General features: G+C 41.4%; 1 protein-coding gene across 1 annotated transcript in view; it reads left to right on the forward strand.

Annotated features, from left to right (window-relative positions):
* LOC124712308 overlaps nt 1–21,413 on the forward strand; it is a 257,556-nt gene that overhangs the window by 159,502 nt on the left and 76,641 nt on the right. The window lies entirely within an intron of this gene.

The raw sequence follows: 21,413 nt of genomic DNA on the forward strand, positions 1-21,413 counted from the left end.
AGACACCCACGCCGTATCTCTAAAATCACCTTCTGGTCCACCCTGGAGGGAGGGTGGTGTAACATTACATTAACCTAAACTAAACCAGTCTAAACCCGCCTAACCTAAGCTAACCCAGCCTGATATAACCAAACCTAATCCATCCCAACCTAACCCAAGTCAACCTATGGCAGACCAATCCAACAGAAACAACACAATCTAAGGAAATCCAACCCAATCCATCCTTAGAAAACCCAACCCAAGCCTCTTTCATTTGGTTCACTGCTCTAACGTTTTGTACATTTTGTGACAGACGTGCTTTGTTTGGTTGAAATCTTTATAGAATGATCAATTTACGTACAATTTCGTTAGTTTTAGGATTTTTGACTTATAATCAGTGTACAAACTTTTGGTTAACTTCAGCATAATTTTAAGTCGTTTCAGTTTCTGTACAACTTTAAACACCAACCTATATACTTCTGCTACAGTCACAAAATTTTTATTTCATTCACTCTGTCCCTCGGCGATTAAATAACCATCTGGTGGAGGGAAACTTTCACATACTTATTCATAATTACAAACATCATCGATTTCTTACTGTAGCACTCAGCTTTAGCTGTGGTGCAAAACATTACACCTTTTCTCTTTGTATCTACGTTACAGTGATTAACAATCCACTTTCTGGCGACGAGGACCATACTATGATGACTGGTTGCTGTATCTTCCCAATTTGTGTAAGGTATGCGGGGGGGGGGGGGGGGGCTTAAGGTCGGCACACAGCTCTCTCAGCATTATTCAGCTTTTCGGACCTTGGACCCGCTACCTCTCACTCAAGTAGCTCCTCTTCCCGCCAAGGAATAATTCTTAACAGTGCCCAGAAAAGAGCTTGTATCCTTCGCATGACTGTTAGACGAGCTGAGTAGTCAGCTAAACAAGAGAACCAGATATATTTGGAAATTTGTGGTAAGGTCTTATGGGACCAAAGTGCTGTGTTCATCGGTCCCTGAGCCTACAAACTACTTAAGCTAACTTACACTACGCTGTGGACAACACACACACCCATGCCGGAGGGAGGACTACCCCGCGCAGCCCATATATATTGGGTGTACGAATTTAATTAATTGATTTAGTCCAGTATTGATTTGCGGGTTATTAAATTAACATGTTGTGACGTGGACAATGAATATTGTGAATCACAACAAGTAACTTCACATAGAAATGTACTGATTATTTTTCAAATCACTCTCCAGTCAGGAAGGAAATCAAACAATACTTTGATTCAGCTGTATCCAGTATGTCAGATCACAAAGTCATTTACTACATATTGAAACTCCTGATGCACTGTGAAACTGAAACCAGACAGCATTTTTGTTTTCTATGGATCAAAGTAAACACCTCAACGTGTCTAGGTCTCCTGAACACTGTCGACTAACAGTCTCCGATTCAAATATTACGGCCCGCAAAATAAAAAGCGTTCATTTATAAATATTTATAAGAAATCGAAAATAAATTTTAAGCAAATTGATCAAAGAAAGTTTCAATAAGAACTGTGCTTTGTAGTGGAGAGATTACTGTCCTATAATCGTGTTTAATCAGGAGGAAATTTTTGAGTAAAACTTATAGATTTCTATCACGCACCTTTTATTTGTTTTGTACAGAACGACACAACACGCATTTAGCCATTTCCTGTGAATACCATGTATTGTCCATCTGTGGATCTTCTAATCTGTGGCCATCAATGCATTCATGATATGCGATGTCATAAAAATAGAAGTATAAAACAAAAGAACGTATCTCATACTGTACATCAGGTAGCTTGCATTCTTTTTGTAAATACGTATTTTTTGTTAACAGACGTAGTATGTATTGATTTGTGGTATATTTCACAGCTTCAATAATTCCTAACTATGAACCTGTGAAACAAAAAAAAATTGCAATACAAAAAACTGTTAATGTAAAGTAATGAAATTTCGGGAAAACATTTGTCTAGGGCAGCGCGGAGTGGTCGAGCGGTTAGAGGCGCAATGTCACTGATTGCGCGGCCCCACCTGCCGGAGGTTCGAATTCTCCCTCGGATATGGGTGTGTGTGTTGTCCTTAGCGTTAAGTTAGTTTAATTAGTGCATAAGTCTAGGGATCGATTATCTCAGAAGTTTGGTCCCTTAGGAATTCGCACAAATTTTTGAACATTTGTCTGGGTAACCTATTTAAGTTAAAAATATTGGAAAATCACAGGTTAAGGTAAGCAAGATATAAGCTATTGCAAACGTGAAATGTCGGTACATTGGCAACTGGTGTAACTACCAGAATGTTGAATGCAAGCTCGCAAATGTGCACGTTTTGTGTTGTATAGTTACCGGATGTCAGTTTGTGGGATGAAGTTCCGTCCTTGTTGCACTTGGTCAGTCAATGCTTACTGTGGGTGACGCTGGAGTTGTCGTCCAATGATCTCTTGTATGTGCTCAATTGGAGACAAATCTGGTGATCGAGCAGGCAAAGGCAACACGTCGTCACTTCGTAGAGCACGTTGGGTCACAACAGAACTATGTGGTCCAACGTTATCCTGTTGGAAAACACCCCCTGGAATGCTATTCATGAAGCGCAGCCGGACCGATCACCAGACTGGCGTACAAATTTGCCACGATAGTGCACCAGCTGTCATACGAAATCGTTACCTAAATAATAACTACAGGTGTAAATCCAGTGTATCTAACATGCATACAGGTTGGTTCCAGGCCCTCAACTGGCCTCCTTCTAACCAACAAATGGCTATCACTGGCGCCGAGACAGAACCAGTCTTCAGCAGAATACACAACTGCCCTGCACCCTGCCCTCCAATGGGCTCTCGCTTGACACCATTGAAGCGGCGAACAGCGGTGGTTTGGGATCGGTGGAATGCCCGCTACAGGACGTCTAGCTTGAGTTGTTCTTACAGTAATCGATTTGTATCAGTTCGTGGTGTCGCTGTGGCGCCGACTGGTGTTAAGATTGCTGCTGCAGATTGATGCGCCAATGGTCTTCCCTCTCGGTGGCGCCACGTGGCAGTCCGGAGCCCCGTCTTTTTGCGACCATACATTCTATTGACCACCATTGACAGCAATCACGTACAGTGCCAACTTTCCTACCATGTCTTCCTGGAATAATTTATTGCATAGGAAACATCAGCTTTTCGTAGCCCTATTTCACGGCCTCGTTTAAACTAAATGAGATGGCGATAATGGCAAGTTTGTCGTCTTAAAGGCATCATAAACTCACCAAGTCCAATCTCAATGGTAACTAACGGTCGTGACCGTTACAGCACATATTTGAAGCAAACCTGATTTGCAAAATCATAGTGGCGCTACTAGCACCACTATTATGCGACTGGCGCGAAATATGAGTAGACATAATCTTTCAGATGTACACTACTGGCCATTAAAATTGCTACACCACGAAGATGACGTGCTACAGACGTGAAATTTAACCGACAGGAAGAAGATGCTGTGATACGCAAATGATTAGCTTCTCAGAGCATTCACACAAGGTTGGCGCCGGTGGCAACACCTACAACGTGCTGACATGAGGAAAGTTTCCAATCGATTTCTCATACACGAACAGCAGTTGACCGGCGTTACCTGGTGCAACGTTGTTGTGATGCCTCGTGTAAGGAGAAGAAATTCGTACCATCACGTTTCCGACTTTGATAAAGGTCGGATTGTAGCCTATCGCGATTGCGGTTTACCGTATCTCGACATTGCTGCTCGTGTTGGTCGAGATCCAATGACTGTTAGCAGAATATGGAATCGGTGGGTTCAGGAGGGTAATACGGAACGCGTGCTGGATCCCAACGGCCTCGTATCACTAGCAGTCGAGATGACAGGCATCTTATCCGCATGGCTGTAACGGATCGTGCAGCCACGTCTCGATCCCTGAATCAAGAGATGGGGACGTTTGCAAGACAACAACCATCTACACGAACAGTTCGACGACGTTTGCAGCAGCATGGACTATCAGCTCGGAGACCATGGCTGCGGTTACCCTTGACGCTGCATCACAGACAGGAGCGCCTGCGATGTTCTCAACGACGAACCTGGGTGCACGAATGGCAAAACGTCATTTTTTCGGACGAATTCAGGTTTCGTTTACAGAATCATCATGGTCGCATCTGTTTTTAGCGACATTGCGGTGAACGTACATTGTAAGCATGTATTCGTCATCGCCATACCGGCGTATCACCCGGCGTGGTGGCATGGGGTGCCATTGGTTACACGTTTCGGTCACCTCTTGGTCGCATTGACGGTACTTTGAACAGTAGACGTTACATTTCAGATGTGTTACGACCCGTGGCTCTACCCTTCATTCGATCGCTGCGAAACCCTACATTTCAGCAGGATAATGCACGACCGCATGTTGTGGGTCCTGTACGGGCGTTTCTGGATACAGAAAATGTCCGACTGCTGCTCTGGCCAGCACATTCTCCAGATCTCTCACCAATTGAAAAGTCTGGTCAATGGTGGCCGAGCAACTGTCTCGTCACAATACGCCAGTCACTACTCTTGATGAACTGTGGTATCGTGTTGAAGCTGCATGGGCAGCTGTACCTGTACACGTCATCCAAGCTCTGTTTGACTCAATGCCCAGGCGCATCAAGGCCGTTATTACGGCCAGAGGTGGTTGTTCTGGGTACTGATTTCTCAGCATCTATGCACCCAAATTGCGTGAAAATGTAATCACATGTCAGTCTAGTAAAATATATTTGTCCAATAAATATCCGTTTATCATCTGCATTTCATCTTGGTGTAGCAATTTTAATGGCCCATGAACCATGGACCTTGCCGTTGGTGGGGAGGCTTGCGTGCCTCAGCGATACAGATGGCCGTACCGTAGGTGCAACCACAACAGAGGGGTATCTGTTGAGAGGCCAGACAAACATGTGGTTCCTGAAGAGGGGCAGCAGCCTTTTAAGTAGTTGCAGGGGCAACAGTCTGGATGATTGACTGATCTGGCCTTGTAACATTAACCAAAACGGCCTTGCTGTGCTGGTACTGCGAACGGCTGAAAGCAAGGGGAAACTACAGCCGTAATTTTTCCCGAGGACATGCAGCTTTACTGTATGATTAAATGATGATGGCGTCCTCTTGGGTAAAATATTCCGGAGGTAAAATAGTCCCCCATTCCGATCTCCGGGCGGGGACTACTCAAGAGGACGTCGTTATCAGGAGAAAGAAAACTGGCATTCTACGGATCGGAGCGTGGAATGTCAGATCCCTTAATCGGGCAGGTCGGTTAGAAAATTTAAAAAGGGCAATGGATAGGTTAAAGTTAGACATAGTGGGAATTAGTGAAGTTCGGTGGCAGGAGGAACAAGACTTTTGGTCAGTTGATTACAGGGTTATAAATACAAAATCAAATAGGGGTAATGCAGGAGTAGGTTTAATAATGAACAAAAAAATAGGAGTGCGAGTTAGCTACTACAAACAGCATAGTGAACGCATTATTGTGGCCAAGATAGACACAAAGCCCATGCCTACTACAGTAGTACAAGTTTATATGCCAACTAGCTCTGCAGATGATGAAGAAATTGATGAAATACATGACGAGATAAAAGAAATTATTCAGGTAGTGAAGGGAGACGAAAATTTAATAGTCATGGGTGACTGGAATTCGTCAGAAGGAAAAGGGAGAAAAGGAAACATAGTAGGTGAATATGGATTGGGGGGAAGAAATGAAAGAGGAAGCCGCCTTGTAGAATTTTGCACAGAGCATAACTTAATCATAGCTAACACTTGGTTCAAGAATCATAAAAGAAGGTTGTATACCTGGAAGAATCCTGGAGATACTAATAGGTATCAGATAGATTATACACTCCTGGAAATGGAAAAAAGAACACATTGACACCGGTGTGTCAGACCCACCATACTTGCTCCGGACACTGCGAGAGGGCTGTACAAGCAATGATCACACGCACGGCACAGCGGACACACCAGGAACCGCGGTGTTGGCCGTCGAATGGCGCTAGCTGCGCAGCATTTGCGCACCGCCGCCGTCAGTGTCAGCCAGTTTGCCGTGGCATACGGAGCTCCATCGCAGTCTTTAACACTGGTAGCATGCCGCGACAGCGTGGACGTGAACCGTATGTGCAGTTGACGGACTTTGAGCGAGGGCGTATAGTGGGCATGCGGGAGGCCGGGTGGACGTACCGCCGAATTGCTCAACACGTGGGGCGTGAGGTCTCCACAGTACATCGATGTTGTCGCCAGTGGTCAGCGGAAGGTGCACGTGCCCGTCGACATGGGACCGGACCGCAGCGACGCACGGATGCACGCCAAGACCGTAGGATCCTACGCAGTGCCGTAGGGGACCGCACCGCCACTTCCCAGCAAATTAGGGACACTGTTGCTCCTGGGGTATCGGCGAGGATCATTCGAAACCGTCTCCATGAAGCTGGGCTACGGTCCCGCACACCGTTAGGCCGTCTTCCGCTCACGCCCCAACATCGTGCAGCCCGCCTCCAGTGGTGTCGCGACAGGCGTGAATGGAGGGACGAATGGAGACGTGTCGTCTTCAGCGATGAGAGTCGCTTCTGCCTTGGTGCCAATGATGGTCGTATGCGTGTTTGGCGCCGTGCAGGTGAGCGCCACAATCAGGACTGCATACGACCGAGGCACACAGGGCCAACACCCGGCATCATGGTGTGGGGAGCGATCTCCTACACTGGCCGTACACCACTGGTGATCGTCGAGGGGACACTGAATAGTGCACGGTACATCCAAACCGTCATCGAACCCATCGTTCTACCATTCCTAGATCGGCAAGGGAACTTACTGTTCCAACAGGACAATGCACGTCCGCATGTATCCCGTGCCACCCAACGTGCTCTAGAAGGTGTAAGTCAACTACCCTGGCCAGCAAGATCTCCGGATCTGTTCCCCATTGAGCATGTTTGGGACTGGATGAAGCGTCGTCTCACGCGGTCTGCACGTCCAGCACGAACGCTGGTTCAACTGAGGCGCCAGGTGGAAATGGCATGGCAAGCCATTCCACAGGACTACATCCAGCATCTCTACGATCGTCTCCATGGGAGAATAGCAGCCTGCATTGCTGCGAAAGGTGGATATACACTGTACTAGTGCCGACATTGTGCATGCTCTGTTGCCTGTGTCTATGTGCCTGTGGTTCTGTCAGTGTGATCATGTGATGTATCTGACCCCAGGAATGTGTCAATAAAGTTTCCCCTTCCCGGGACAATGAATTCACGGTGTTCTTATTTCAATTTCCAGGAGTGTATAATGGTAAGATAGAGATTTAGGAACCAGGTTTTAAATTGTAAGACATTTCCAGGGGCAGATGTGGATTCTGACCACAATCTATTGATTATGAACTGCAGATTGAAACTGAAGAAACTGCAAAAAGGTGGGAATTTAAAGAGATGGGACCTGGATAAACTGAAAGAACCAGAGGTTGTAGAGAGTTTCAGGGAGAGCATAAGGGAACAATTGACAGGAATGGGGGAAAGGAATACAGTAGAAGAAGAATGGGTAGCTCTGAGGGATGAAGTAGTGAAGGCAGCAGAGGATCAAGTAGGTAAAAAGACGAGGGCTAATAGAAATCCTTGGGTAACAGAAGAAATATTGAATTTAATTGATGAAAGGAGAAAATATAAAAATGCAGTAAATGAAGCAGGCAAAAGGGAATACAAACGTCTCAAAAATGAGATCGACAGGAAGTGCAAAATGGCTAAGCAGGGACGGCTAGAGGACAAATGTAAGGATGTAGAGGCTTGTCTCACTAGGGGTAAGGTAGATACTGCCTACAGGAAAATTAAAGAGACCTTTGGAGAGAAGAGAACCACTTGTATGAATATCAAGAGCTCAGATGGCAACCCAGTTCTAAGCAAAGAAGGGAAGGCGGAAAGGTGGAAGGAGTATATAGAGGGTTTATACAAGGGCGATGTACTTGAGGACAATATTATGGAAATGGAAGAGGATGTAGATGAAGATGAAATGGGAGATAAGATACTGCGTGAAGAGTTTGACAGAACACTGATAGACCTGAGTCGAAACAAGGCCCCGGGAGTAGACAACATTCCATTAGAACCACTGATGGCCTTGGGAGAGCCAGTCATGACAAAACTCTACCATCTGGTGAGCAAGATGTATGAAACAGGCGAAATACCCACAGACTTCAAGAAGAATATAATAATTCCAATACCAAAGAAAGCAGGTGTTGACAGATGTGAAAATTACCGAACTATCAGTTTAATAAGTCACAGCTGCAAAATACTAACGCGAATTCTTTGTAGACGAATTGAAAAACTGGTAGAAGCGGACCTCGGGGAAGATCAGTTTGGATTCCGGAGAAATGTTGGAACACGTGAGGCAATACTAACCTTACGACTTATCTTAGAAGAAAGATTAAGAAAAGGCAAACCTACGTTTCTAGCATTTGTAGACTTAGAGAAAGCTTTTGACAACGTTAACTGGAATACTCTCTTTCAAATTCTGAAGGTGGCAGGGGTAAAATACAGGGAGCGAAAGGCTATTTACAATTTGTACAGAAACCAGATGGCAGTTATAAGAGTCGAGGGGCATGAAAGGGAAGCAGTGGTTGGGAAAGGAGTGAGACAGGGTTGTAGCCTCTCCCCGATGTTATTCAATCTGTATATTGAGCAAGCAGTAAAGGAAACAAAAGAAAAATTCGGAGTAGGTTTTAAAATTCATGGGGAAGAAGTAAAAACTTTGAGGTTCGCCGATGACATTGTAATTCTGTCAGAGACAGCAAAGGACTTGGAAGAGCAGTTGAACGGAATGGACAATGTCTTGAAAGGAGGATATAAGATGAACATCAACAAAAGCAAAACGAGGATAATGGAATGTAGTCAAATTAAATCGGGTGATGCTGAGGGGATTAGATTAGGAAATGAGACACTTAAAGTAGTAAAGGAGTTTTGCTATTTAGGGAGTAAAATAACTGATGATGGTCGAAGTAGAGAGGATATAAAATGTAGACTGGCAATGGCAAGGAAATCGTTTCTGAAGAAGAGAAATTTGTTAACATCGAGTATAGATTTAAGTGTCAGGAAGTCGTTTCTGAAAGTATTTGTATGGAGTGTAGCCATGTATGGAAGTGAAACATGGACGATAACCAGTTTGGACAAGAAGAGAATAGAAGCTTTCGAAATGTGGTGCTACAGAAGAATGCTGAAGATAAGGTGGGTAGATCACGTAACTAATGAGGAGGTATTGAATAGGATTGGGGAGAAGAGAAGTTTGTGGCACAACTTGACTAGAAGAAGGGATCGGTTGGTAGGACATGTTTTGAGGCATCAAGGGATCACAAATTTAGCATTGGAGGGCAGCGTGGAGGGTAAAAATCGTAGAGGGAGACCAAGAGATCAATACACTAAGCAGATTCAGAAGGATGTAGGTTGCAGTAGGTACTGGGAGATGAAGAAGCTTGCACAGGATAGAGTAGCATGGAGAGCTGCATCAAAACAGTCTCAGGACTGAAGACCACAACAACAACAGTGTAGAAACGCGCCTACCAACTTTCGTTTTGTCGCACAGTTCTTTCTTTTTCTTGTGATTTTTTTTCCGTTAGTGTATGTTTGATCTGTTCTCGGACTAACATGAAAGACGGTATGTAGACTACGATAACGCAAGTCGAGTAAGCTGTGTTCGGCATATGCAGCGTTAGACTTACGGATTCTGAAGGTGGAGAATGAATGGCTGTAACAAGTGTATACATAACATGGTTCTTACATATTGTCAGTTAGAACAGCGAACAGAAAATGGAAAAACTTATTCTCTCTACTCTACTGTCGCATTTTCATTTTGTCAAATGGGTACCAGTTTCGATTCCGCGGTCCATCATAAAGCCATTCCACGATCAAAAGAATGACTCGCATTAATCACATACAACACTGGATATTATGTAGATTATTTCTGTAAGATAACTAAATTATTGTACGGACTGCAATTCTAAATTAGGGGAAACTTTTTTGACATGGCGTGCAATCGTCCTGCACTTAATGTTTTGTTACAGACAGATGTATTTCTTTCATTTCCTTATTGTCCATGGTGTATACGATATTTTTCTTAGACGTTATGTAGTTTACATTGTAATACTTTGATCCTTTTTAGAAAGCATAATCGTTAACCTATTCGGGCGGTAGTTTGCATATACTCAACACATAGTATTTTTATTTACTTATTGGTATAATGACACTGTGTTTGGGGTAAGCTGTTATGGCGACTGTTACATAGACAGACACCTTATTTCCCAACGAGTATTTCGGCTGTACACCATGATGCTTTTAATTTGAGGCTGGCCTGATGATGGTACTTAGGTCTGAAACAGGCAGTCATCTGACAAAATAAATGTACAACTACATATTGAACCGTAAAATTACTACTGGTTTACCAAAGGTTATTAATCTCAATCAAAACACAAAATTTAAAGTGGAAGTAGGTGCCAAAGAGTAACTGGTGAAATTACACACAATTTTCAGAACATTTTTTTATTCAAATTTGGTGCAAGACTTTACGATATTTAAAAAAAACAACAATCATTTAACAAATGAGTCATAATTTACGATAAGAAAGGACCTTTAAATCATTAACTTATAAAAAATCTCACCCCAGTAAAAGGCAAGTACAGGCAAGCAATTTAACGTATACAACGCAACGCTGTGTAATATTTCAAGCTCAGCTAAATTACAGGTGAATTTCACTCCATTCATTAAATGGCGCAGTATCTAACTTATCTGCAACATATAAAGACAATCCCGTTTACAAAAGTTCTGAAAACAGAAAAACCAAAACGCAGGAGTCATTTACGCGGGGGGACACTCACAGTTTATAACATTAACATCTCCAAAATATATAAGAAAACAAATTTTACAAATCTCTGCCAGTTAACTTATGGCAGACACACACGCTCGCCTGGTAGGACTTGCAAACCTTTACAACATTCTCCTTTCAAGGCAACAATCTAATGAAATGGTCAACTTTTGTATGGCAAGTGAACACACTAATAACCAACTACCTGTATAAAACACATAAGCACGTTGAGTAAAAGCCTTAAAAGGTATTGAATTGGAAAAACACACAACAGTTTTTGCTGAGTAGAAACAATTTAAAATAATCCACTATGGCGTACGTTAACAACCTTGATTAATTGTAGCTAAATTTGCATAAACACAAATTTACATAAGTTACAGCTTCCAGATGAACAGGAAATCGTTATGCAACTGACTAGTTTTTACTACGAGGAAGGATTAGCCGAGCGGTCTAAGGCGCTGCAGTCATAGACTGTACGGCTGGTCCCGGCGGAGGTTCGAGTCCTCCCTCGGGCATGGGTGTGTGTGTTTGTCCTTAGGATAGTTTAGGTTAAGTCGTGTGTAAGCTTAGGGACTGTTGACGTTAGCAGTTAAGTTCCATAAGATTTCACACACATTGAACATTTTTGAACCACGAGGCAAAAGGAATTTTTCTTCTTTCTTAGAGCACCTTTTACACTTGAATCTAGTAATACTACTTATGGCAGGCGAGACAATGGATCAGGTCTTAATGCCTTGCATTTTAAACAATACAGTCATTGGTGCCTTAGACTTTCACAGACATGGCAGAGGCTAACAGTCGAATAAACACGTAGGTAAGCTGGGAAGGGAAAGAAGCAATCCGAACCTCAGATGTACTCTAACTCCCCCCTTTCGTTCTCAAAATGGGACAAACGGACCACCCTTTCTAATATTACCACCTTCCTGCGGGTGGTTAGACGAGAATGAATGGCGGGGAACCCCCAAAAAATACGGCTGGTATAATTAACAAGAATAAGTAAATTGAATTCAATTAAACTTCATAAAATCTGTTAACAATCAATACTCAACTTCTGGTGCGTTACGACTCCCAGGACTGAACCAGCGCAGCACCTCCAAATGCTCTGCCAAGCCGCCCGCTGCCAGCCATTTCAGCGGACGCAGGAAGGCGAGCCGATTGTCAGAACCTCCTCGCCGGTCGACAGCATTCGGCCGAACTGCAGATTAGGCCCCTTGCGTACCCACGCTCAGGAAGATTCCTTTCGCGACGAGCAGTTAACGCCCCATACCACGGAGCCCCTGCTCGCGTCGCTTACGCTGATTCTGCGGTCTGTGTGCTGTCTCTCTATAGTTCAATTCTCTTATCTTTGCGGCTCGCGCATGCCCGCCCAGACGCGGGAGATTGCTGCGTTGCCAGTTGCACACGACGCACGCGCCAATAGAAGCAGCGCCATAGTGTAGCATAGTTCGCAAGCTGACGTTTAGGGGGGAGCGCACAGTTCATGAAGTAAAGCCACCACGGCCGCATTAACCCTTTCGCTGCTACAAAGACGTGCTCCATGCATTCCGCGCTGTGCGCGATTTTGTCACTGCACTGCTCGCCTGTGCAGACACATCGTGTTCCGACTGCTTTGACACTCTTATCATTCGATTCCACAAAAATTATTTGGCCCAAAAATTAGATTTTTACACATCTTCTTGACTGATATCTTCCCCCCATAAATGACTTAATTTTGTTTCGATGTTCAACGCAGTTATTATGCAGCATTAAATGTAGTAAACCATTGCACGAAATTTTGAAGAGTTTGCAGAGGTAAAAGTCCATAGAGTATACTTCTCAATATTACATATGGCACCTATGTGGCACTTAAATGAGACATTCTTATACAGTAAATTTTATACGAAACTTAGGTATCTTGTCCACATTTCATTCTCAACATTGTGGCAACTAAAATCGACCATACGGAAAGTATACGCTATGGACTTCTGCCTCTGCAAACTCTTCAAAATTTCGTGCAATGGTTTACTACATTTAATGCTGCATAATAACTGCGTTGAACATCGAAACAAAATTAAATCATTTATGGGGGGAGGGTATCAGTTAAGAAGACGTGTAAAAATCAAATTTTTGGGCCAAATAGTTTTTGTGAAATCGAATGATAAGCATGTCAAAGCAGTGGGAACACCATGTGTCTGCACAGGCGAGCAGTGCAGTGATGACAAAATTGCCCACAGCGCGGTATGCAGGGAGCACGTGTCTGCAGCAGTGAAAGGGTTAATGAAGAGACAAAGCACTAGAAATTTCAAAAAATTGCATTCAAACGAATGTGATTTGTGAAGTAAGGCACTTCGATATTGTTTTTAAATAATGAATATATTAAGCACTGCACAACGTTTGAACTCATAACCTTTCACATAGAAGCCAAACACCTTAACTGTTACGCTATCATGGCTTGTCCGCCTGTGCCATGCCATGAGGACTCTAACACGTCACGCAAAATACTGACAAACACTGTTTGTATAATTATCAATTACTCACGCTTCATCGAAGTACAATAGGAAATAAACAATTACCGCTGTTCTTTATTGCGAAAAGGCAGTATAAAAGAAAGTCTGCTATCAAGACATTGCTTTTGTTCTATTATTTTATTTATGACTGAACGTTTCTAAAACTGAAGACACTCGTCCATGCTCTGCACTGCAGTCGAGATCTGGCAACGTCGTTCTCTGTTCATTGGCTGACTGTGTTTTGTGACGTCAGATGCGCAGATCGAACCTAAACTCGGCCGCCAACATAAATGACGCGCACTTTAGCACCGGCAGAGAAGTCGCTTCTTGACGCCCCGACTGCCAACTCTCCAGCAGAGCCCATACAGCCACTTCTTAAACCCACGTGAACAGCCCACTTTTCTCCTTTCCCGCTAGAGGGAGACACCGAAGCCTTCAATTGCGACAACGGCGCCACCGCCAGAAAACGGAGGGCGAGTGCTTCACGCTACATGCTGCGGCGCGCTTTTCAAAGCTAACTTTACTATGGTTCACACATGACAGCAAATACTATTTTTAACTGATTAAATGCGGATTCTGTAATTGTATCTGACAGAAATGAATTGCTAATCGTAGGCAATCTCTTAAGACGAAGTATAATACTGAATTTCTGTACTTTGAATCCACACCAGAGAGTCAATGACAATTTGCGTCCACCATTACAGACAATCAATGTGTACTCTGTGTCAAGAAATCTGCTGAGATATCGAATTTTGAGGTTAGTTTTGCCGTCCTCTGAATTTACAACACTTTTAGAGGTAGAAGTTTAAACTATAAGAAAACACGATAGTACACAGACAGAGTATACAATAGAGTAAGGAATCTCACTTTCAAAACGTAGGTTGGAGTTGAGATGAGCATCAGAGAAAAGTCCAAGATAACTTAATGCCAGACATAGAAGAGGAAAGTCCAAAGTAACTTCAGACACAGACACGGGAGGACCAAGATCCAGAAAAGCAACGTTTTTAGCGTCCACCAGAATGATTCCACAGTTTCAGTCCGCTTCTGCGCTATAAACAGGACAACAGCCGCATTAGTACCTGATTCTCATATTTGAGAAGCGCGTTTCTTATTATGTGATTTCGGTGTCCTTTCCCTGAAATCTGCATATCTTTCGTGACTGCAGTTTTTGATACTGAAATGAGACTAAACATTTATGAAACAGTACAACTAACATTGAAGTACATCAGAAAGTACAACATTAATTGTTCATAGGTCATTCTACTTCCTTTAGTCCCCAACAGTAATGCTGTAGCCGTGTAAAAAGCGAACCATTAGAAAAATATGATAATTACGATATTGCAGTTTAGTGATTCATCAACAACAGAAACATATCTCTGCTTCAATTGTCTACTTATTTATGTAACTACTTATTTATGTAAGCAAGACAACACTTTGCAGAAACAAAAACAGAAATGTTCTATTAAAAAAGGACACCGCTACTTGTGAATTCGTAGTTTACAGAAACTTCAGCGGATCTGAATAATTCCGCCACTTCAACAGACAAAGGCGTCAGAAGCTGGAAGTAGGTCCTATTATCATCTCATTGTCATATATGAAGAGAGGTCGCTGTCACCGTTCGTACTACGTAGTTCCTCTTTTAATACTCTCATAATCTTCAAAATAAGACCTGTCTTTTTTATTCATGTATACCACTTTTGTTCCGTTACACAAGCATCTCCGGTTTTTTCTAATATTTTCATGTATTACGTTCGCTTTTCTGTGGGTTGCGTCAACAGCGCGAGTGAAAAATAATTACTACTGCACTATGAAGTGCATATAACTAGTTACTTCAGGAAACGTTCCTCATAAGTTTTCCCAGTGTAATGGACCAAAATAGTGAAGAAGTACTCCAGGAAAGGGACAATATTTCAGTAGCTACGTAGATAGCAAACAAACAACTCTGGAACTTAAATTTATCAGTAACGTGTATGATGATGGAAAGGACCATGGCTCTTCATGGAAGAAATAAAGAGTGCAATAGCTACAATGAAAAATTAAAAGCAGTAAGTATAGATGTTAAATAGTTAAGTGTTTGAATGAAGAAGAACTAAGATAAATATTGAGGCTATGCAACAAAATGTATGACAGTGATGAAAAGGCCTAGGAAGTTTTTTAAAGGTAATCATTCCAATATCAAAGAAATAGGGAAGCAAGAAATGTATTGAGCACAGGCTATTTAGTCTCATTTCACATGTAGCTAAATTTATGTCAAGAATTACAAATATAAGAATGAAAATGAAATGAAGGAAAATTTTTATGAGCAGTAGATATGTTTAAGAAGAAATATAGTCACCAGAATCGCAACAGAACTGTTGCTAATTTTGGGAGACACATATATTGAGAAGAGAAGACACATACATTTTATAAATCTGAAGAAGATATTTCACGATGTGACTTGGAATAAGCTTACAGCTATAATAAACATAAAGAAGGTCATTCAAGGTAAAGGAAAGAGGTGCGGAATGAAAAAAAGACAAAGATAATAACAGGAATGACATTAGAAGGAAATGAGACAGGGAGACGATGCTGAATGGAGAAACACTGGAAGACCAGAATCGCAATGGAGAAAGAGACATTGCGTAAGGAGGGCAAAGTTTTCTGCAACAATGTGGACGAAGATGAGAGGTAAATACTAACGAAATTTTTGTACATTACACTGGGCAAACGGAGTATTCACCCACATGGTGCTAAAACGTAGACAATGAGGAAGATAAAAAGAGGTAGTCTGGAGGATTTTGGCATGTGCACATGGTGAAGGATAGAAAAAATATGTTGGAGGGATGGAGTGAAAACTGTGGATGTACTGAGAAGGAGGTTGGGGGTGGAGGGAGGAGTGAACAGAGCCAATTAATGAATAAAAAAAAACAAGAGGTGGACCAATGAGTTACTGACTTCCTCAATTTGTGAAGCTTCTTCTCTTAAATAAATCATCCAACTTTTTCCTAAATTGTTCTGATCTCTTTGTCTGTACATGTAAATCACATCTACCACTTTCCATCCCATTAGTATAATTCCTTAGTGGTGCATCGTTTATTTTTTTGTCTGTCTTAGAGTCTATAGTACGAAAAAGCTAAGCGCAGAGTCGCGGTTGGGTGGAAGGGGGGGAGAGGTGGGAGGGAATGGGGTCCCGGTGCACTGTTCTCCCTTATGGTAGGAACATTGGAGAAAAGCTTTTGGTTTAGCCCGGACCAGCAGCTGTTTGTGTAGACATGCAAACATTTGTCTACATTAGAGGATAGTAGGCAAGGTTTGAAAGACGAACCAGACCTGGCGCCCAGACAAATTTTGCGAACCGATCTGTTCTTTTTGCTAAATAATTCAAATAGGCTCAAGTTAATGCTCACAAAAGTCAGCATTTGTACGTGTACCGTTCGAATTTTATGTGCAAAAAGAATCACCCTCGTTCGCATTTTACGTTGAAAAGCAGTAGCCCTTAAATAACTGCGAACTGGAATGAAAACGATGATCGAGATTTGGTGAACCGGACCTTGGCCTAAGGTGAGTTTTAATCATTTGAAATTTTTGGAGCTCACTTTTTCTTTACAATTCTACGAATCTGTTAATACTTCGAACGAAGATAAATAAATAAACCAAGTCAAAACAATTTTTTTATCCACTACTCTTTATGCGCTATCGAGTTACGACAGATTAAAGCCGAGCTAAATGTAACGCGTAAAATTCATTCCTAGTGAATCAAACAAATCAGTTATGCATTCTTACGATAATGTTTAAAAGTTTAACTTGATTCGGATTTTATGTGCAAGAATCACGATTTCTGTGAGTCTGTCATTACGCGTCCCTCTCTCTGTGTTTCATACTTGAAACTTTGTAAGAAGATGGACAAAAACATGTGATTCATGATCGTTCTATTGTTCTGTGCAAGCTTTATCCGTTGTCACGAGATAGCGGTCAAAAGTTGCGCATGAAACGTACGTAAAACCCAGTTTTACGCGCACATACATAGGTGGTTTAAGTGATACAGATGAAATATATATTTTGTTACGATAATTATATGATGCGTTTGCAAAAAGCTTTCATCGTTCAGATTTTACGAGCAAAAAATCACGCGTTCCCTCATGGAATGTGCTTCATGGAAATGCGTTGCATTTTATGCGCTGTAAATGGATATAATTTTAAAAAACTGGCTATTAGTGTCGATTATTGTTTCGTTGTTTGTACGTTAAAGCTTTTACTCTCTAGTGGCTTATAATCATTGAAAAGCCTTTGGACGTACCGTACAATGCATGTACCAAACCAGAATTATGTCCAGCCTTGTACAAAGTGATATGCCGTTTGTTCGAAGCATTTAAAGTATGATCACGCAAAAAATTTAACTAATCTGTATTCTGCGACAAAAACCATTATCAGAAAAAATGTTACGTTATTTCTAACAAACAGAAAATGTTTTACTGCGTTTTCTTGAAATATTATAATGTAATTTTGTAGAAAAATTATTTTAGAACAAATCAAGCTTAAGTTTGCAGTTTCCGTGCGAAATTGAAAGTTGATAGTATTTTGTCATGAATACGATGTTCGGAGCTCTCCTTATTTCAGCAAATAATAATCATACGTATTTCGGACTGGCTGGTGCCACGTTTCGTTTCAAAACTAGTCACATGACAGTTTCAGGCTATGGTTTCTCAACTTTCAGCTTTTACTATAGCATACTTAAAAAAGAAGAAAAACAACGACAAGAATTTTAAGATAACAGATAATAATAATATGTACGTTTTTCAATAGTTTATTTTTTGTTGTACGAACCGTTCAGCTTGCGATATAGTAAACTTTTGAGTAAATTTACCTATGTTATAATGTCATGTTCTAAGTTTATCTACAGAACTGAAACTATTTATAATCATTGTTTCATAAACTTCGCACAGTATGCGGTATTTCGTTCCGTATCGTATTTATGTTAGCTGTTATTCTGTGCGCTGCATTATGTATTTGTGTTTAATTTTCATATGTTTGCATATGGTCTCATATGTATATGAATAAAATTTGTTTAATTATAAAACAAAAAGTTATAAAACCATGTCAATTGAAACAGAATTTAAAAAATCGAAAATTATGAACAAAATAATAAAATAACAGAGAGTGAAAATATGAAAAAAAGAAAAGCATGCTGAGGACATGTGACCTTGACGTGGTGCTGAGGCTTGTGTGCCCTGTGGACACAGCAGGCATTACTGGACAGGTTGAACCATACCAGGCAGGTAACCGTAGAGGAGCCAGATCTACGATGTCCATCTCAAGCAATATGTTCGAAAGACGATAAAGAAACCTATACTTTATCAAATGTCGCCCGAGTCAACAAAAATCTACATTGGTTGCCAAGATATCGCGATTTAACGTTAAAATTATGGTAGAATAAATGCCGGAATCAGAATGATAAATGCTCCTAACGTAGCACAAAGAAAAGGAAAATATGTTCTGGGCAGAATTGGGGATGTAAAAGAAGGGAAATACCATTTCGACTTACGTGGCCGCTTTTAAATCGAAACATCTTGAGGTAATCCATTTTTTATGACTAAACCTAAATTCCCCAGTGGTGTGAGCTCTCTTAGCAGTAATGTGTTGGTACACCCCCATCTTGCAATTATGGGCTTAAGTCCGTTATCCTGTGCCCAAAATACCGAAGGTTCGACAGCCATCATAAGCAATACGCCTGAAGAGCAGATATGTAATAGCTAAAAGAATTTTTCTGGGAGGATAAAATTGCTTGTGGTGGATTTGTTCGCAGGGGCACACTGAAACAGTTTTTTGATTATTGGTAAGATTGGGGGCGTGGTGGCGCGTTACGGTTTTCCCCGTATGGATCATTTCTCCCATTTGTCCTGTTATACATATAGTGCTGTGTATATGAACAAATAGGCAGAAAATTACGTGCATCTTTGGGGTGGGATGCTTCTACAATAGGAAGATCCGAGAGGGCAGTTCATCTACTATAGGAATTATCCCAGGTTGGGAATGCATATATACTAAACTTAAGTAACACTTTGTGTCATATTGCAGTGACATGACAAATGCCACGTTGGATGACATGATGGCGAGTCTCACTTTGTACGATATGATATCGTACGTCATGTTACTTTACTTGAAGCGATGCTGTATACTACATGACAAATACAAAAGCACGAAAATGTTGTTTTGACTTAAATGACTTTGAAACTGCCCAGGACATATTCGCCTTTTTTCTGTACTATGACAGGAGCATTTTTGACTCTGGTCAGTGATGTTAACTACTTTCGTGAACTTCCCTGATTTGTTTCCTGTCAGAATTATATGTTTTTTCAATTCATAAGATAAGACGTCACCTCCCTGTTGAACTATACCATAAAATTTTCAGAATTGTTCTGGCACATATATGAAAACGTAAGGGAATATCTTTCCTGACGCAGTTATAGTGTACTGTTCTGTTAAGAAACTGGTTTTATCTTCTCGTTCCTCAAAGTATTTATTGTACGTCAATTCGCACTGGCAGCCGTTTTGAGCGGTATTAATAACCTAATTGATGTCAAAGTTAGTCATGGTGACTTACGTATGAGTCTGTAGCTCCTAATAATTCATCCATCTTTGAGAATTCTTTGGAGCTGTGGCAATATTTAGAATTTTAACAACGAATCTTACATTTCAGCTTTAATTGAGTTATTAATGAAATTATTGTGCTTGGAGAAATGCATCGTAAACACTGTGCTGCCTTACAATATATTTATTCACAACCGATTTCGATCATTGATCATTTTCTCAGTGGAAAAATACTGTGACAACTTCACATGTAATACGTGCAGTAAAATGCAATAGCATTTATGACATGTAAAGTTGTTACAGTATTTTTCCACTGAGAAGATGACCAGTGATCAAAACCGGTTGTGAATAAATATATTGTAAGACAGCACAGTGTTTGCCATGCATTTCTCCGAGTATATTAATGCTGTTGACAGTCGCCTGAAAAATGTTTAGAAATTACTGTGGCGAAAATGAATATTTTTGGTTAAGTTTTCGCAACGTATACCACTTTATGACATTTTTTTTTGATGAAACTGAAAAAAAATACGACCAGAATTGAAACCAGTACTACCAGCATGGTGCCTGTGGAGCTAAGAACCTGCGCTAGGCTCACTCAGTCGAAACATTTTTAATGATGCAGATATATGAGGTATGCACAAAACTTTTCTCCGATACTAAGTGCTGTCGCATGAAAAGCGACTAGTCAGATACTCAGTACATGTAGCTCTACAACGTACTTGAAAACTCATCAAAATCCGTGATAAACGGGTCTGATGTAGAGATGGGCAAAGTCGTTCATCCTAGGGAACTAGTTCACCGGTAATCGCACTTTTTTTCGGAACCGTTCATTTTTACTCGTTCACCATTCATTGTGCTTCGTATAAGGTTCTTATGAAAAATTGAAAATTATTAGCATAGGTGACTGAAGATAGAAGGCGCCAAGAGGAGGCATTTGCCTCCCTCCAGGAGATCAGAGATTTTATTGATAACAGAATTCCCACATACATGCAATTTTCGTAATTTTGCAAAACATCTCGTTTAGCCAACTGTAGCGTTATGTGGCTGATCGCAGGGAAATAATATTAAGTGGCGCACGAAAAACCGGCCCAGCGTACAGACTAATCGCTAATTACGCGCGATTTGTTGACTTCTACGGGCAGAATAGATAAACATGTAATAATCAGGCATTGAAGAAATAACAAATAAGCTAATGCAAACAACTTCGAAACAATAGATGACGATTGGTAAGCGACAATGACCGGTCTAGTACTCGGGGCCGATTTTTCGTGCGCCACCCTGTACCACTGAAATAATATTATAGGAATTATCATATTCTCTTTACAAAATGTGACACCGTACACTCGATTACGAAGCGCGGGCTTCATTCGGTTGTAAGTCGGTCTGCCTCCCATAACAATGAACAATCTCTTTTACCTTGGATCAAGAAAAGACGGAAAATGGCCACTCGTGTGTGCCGTGCCAACGTCGTTTTCATGTGTAATAACGAAAAATCTTGCCCTTTTATAAGTATTTCTTCTGCTATTTATCGAAAAAGTGAATTAAGCTGATATCCCGTTTTG

This window comes from Schistocerca piceifrons, chromosome 8 (genome assembly GCF_021461385.2).
Source record: "Schistocerca piceifrons isolate TAMUIC-IGC-003096 chromosome 8, iqSchPice1.1, whole genome shotgun sequence".
Lineage (NCBI taxonomy): Eukaryota > Metazoa > Arthropoda > Insecta > Orthoptera > Acrididae > Schistocerca > Schistocerca piceifrons.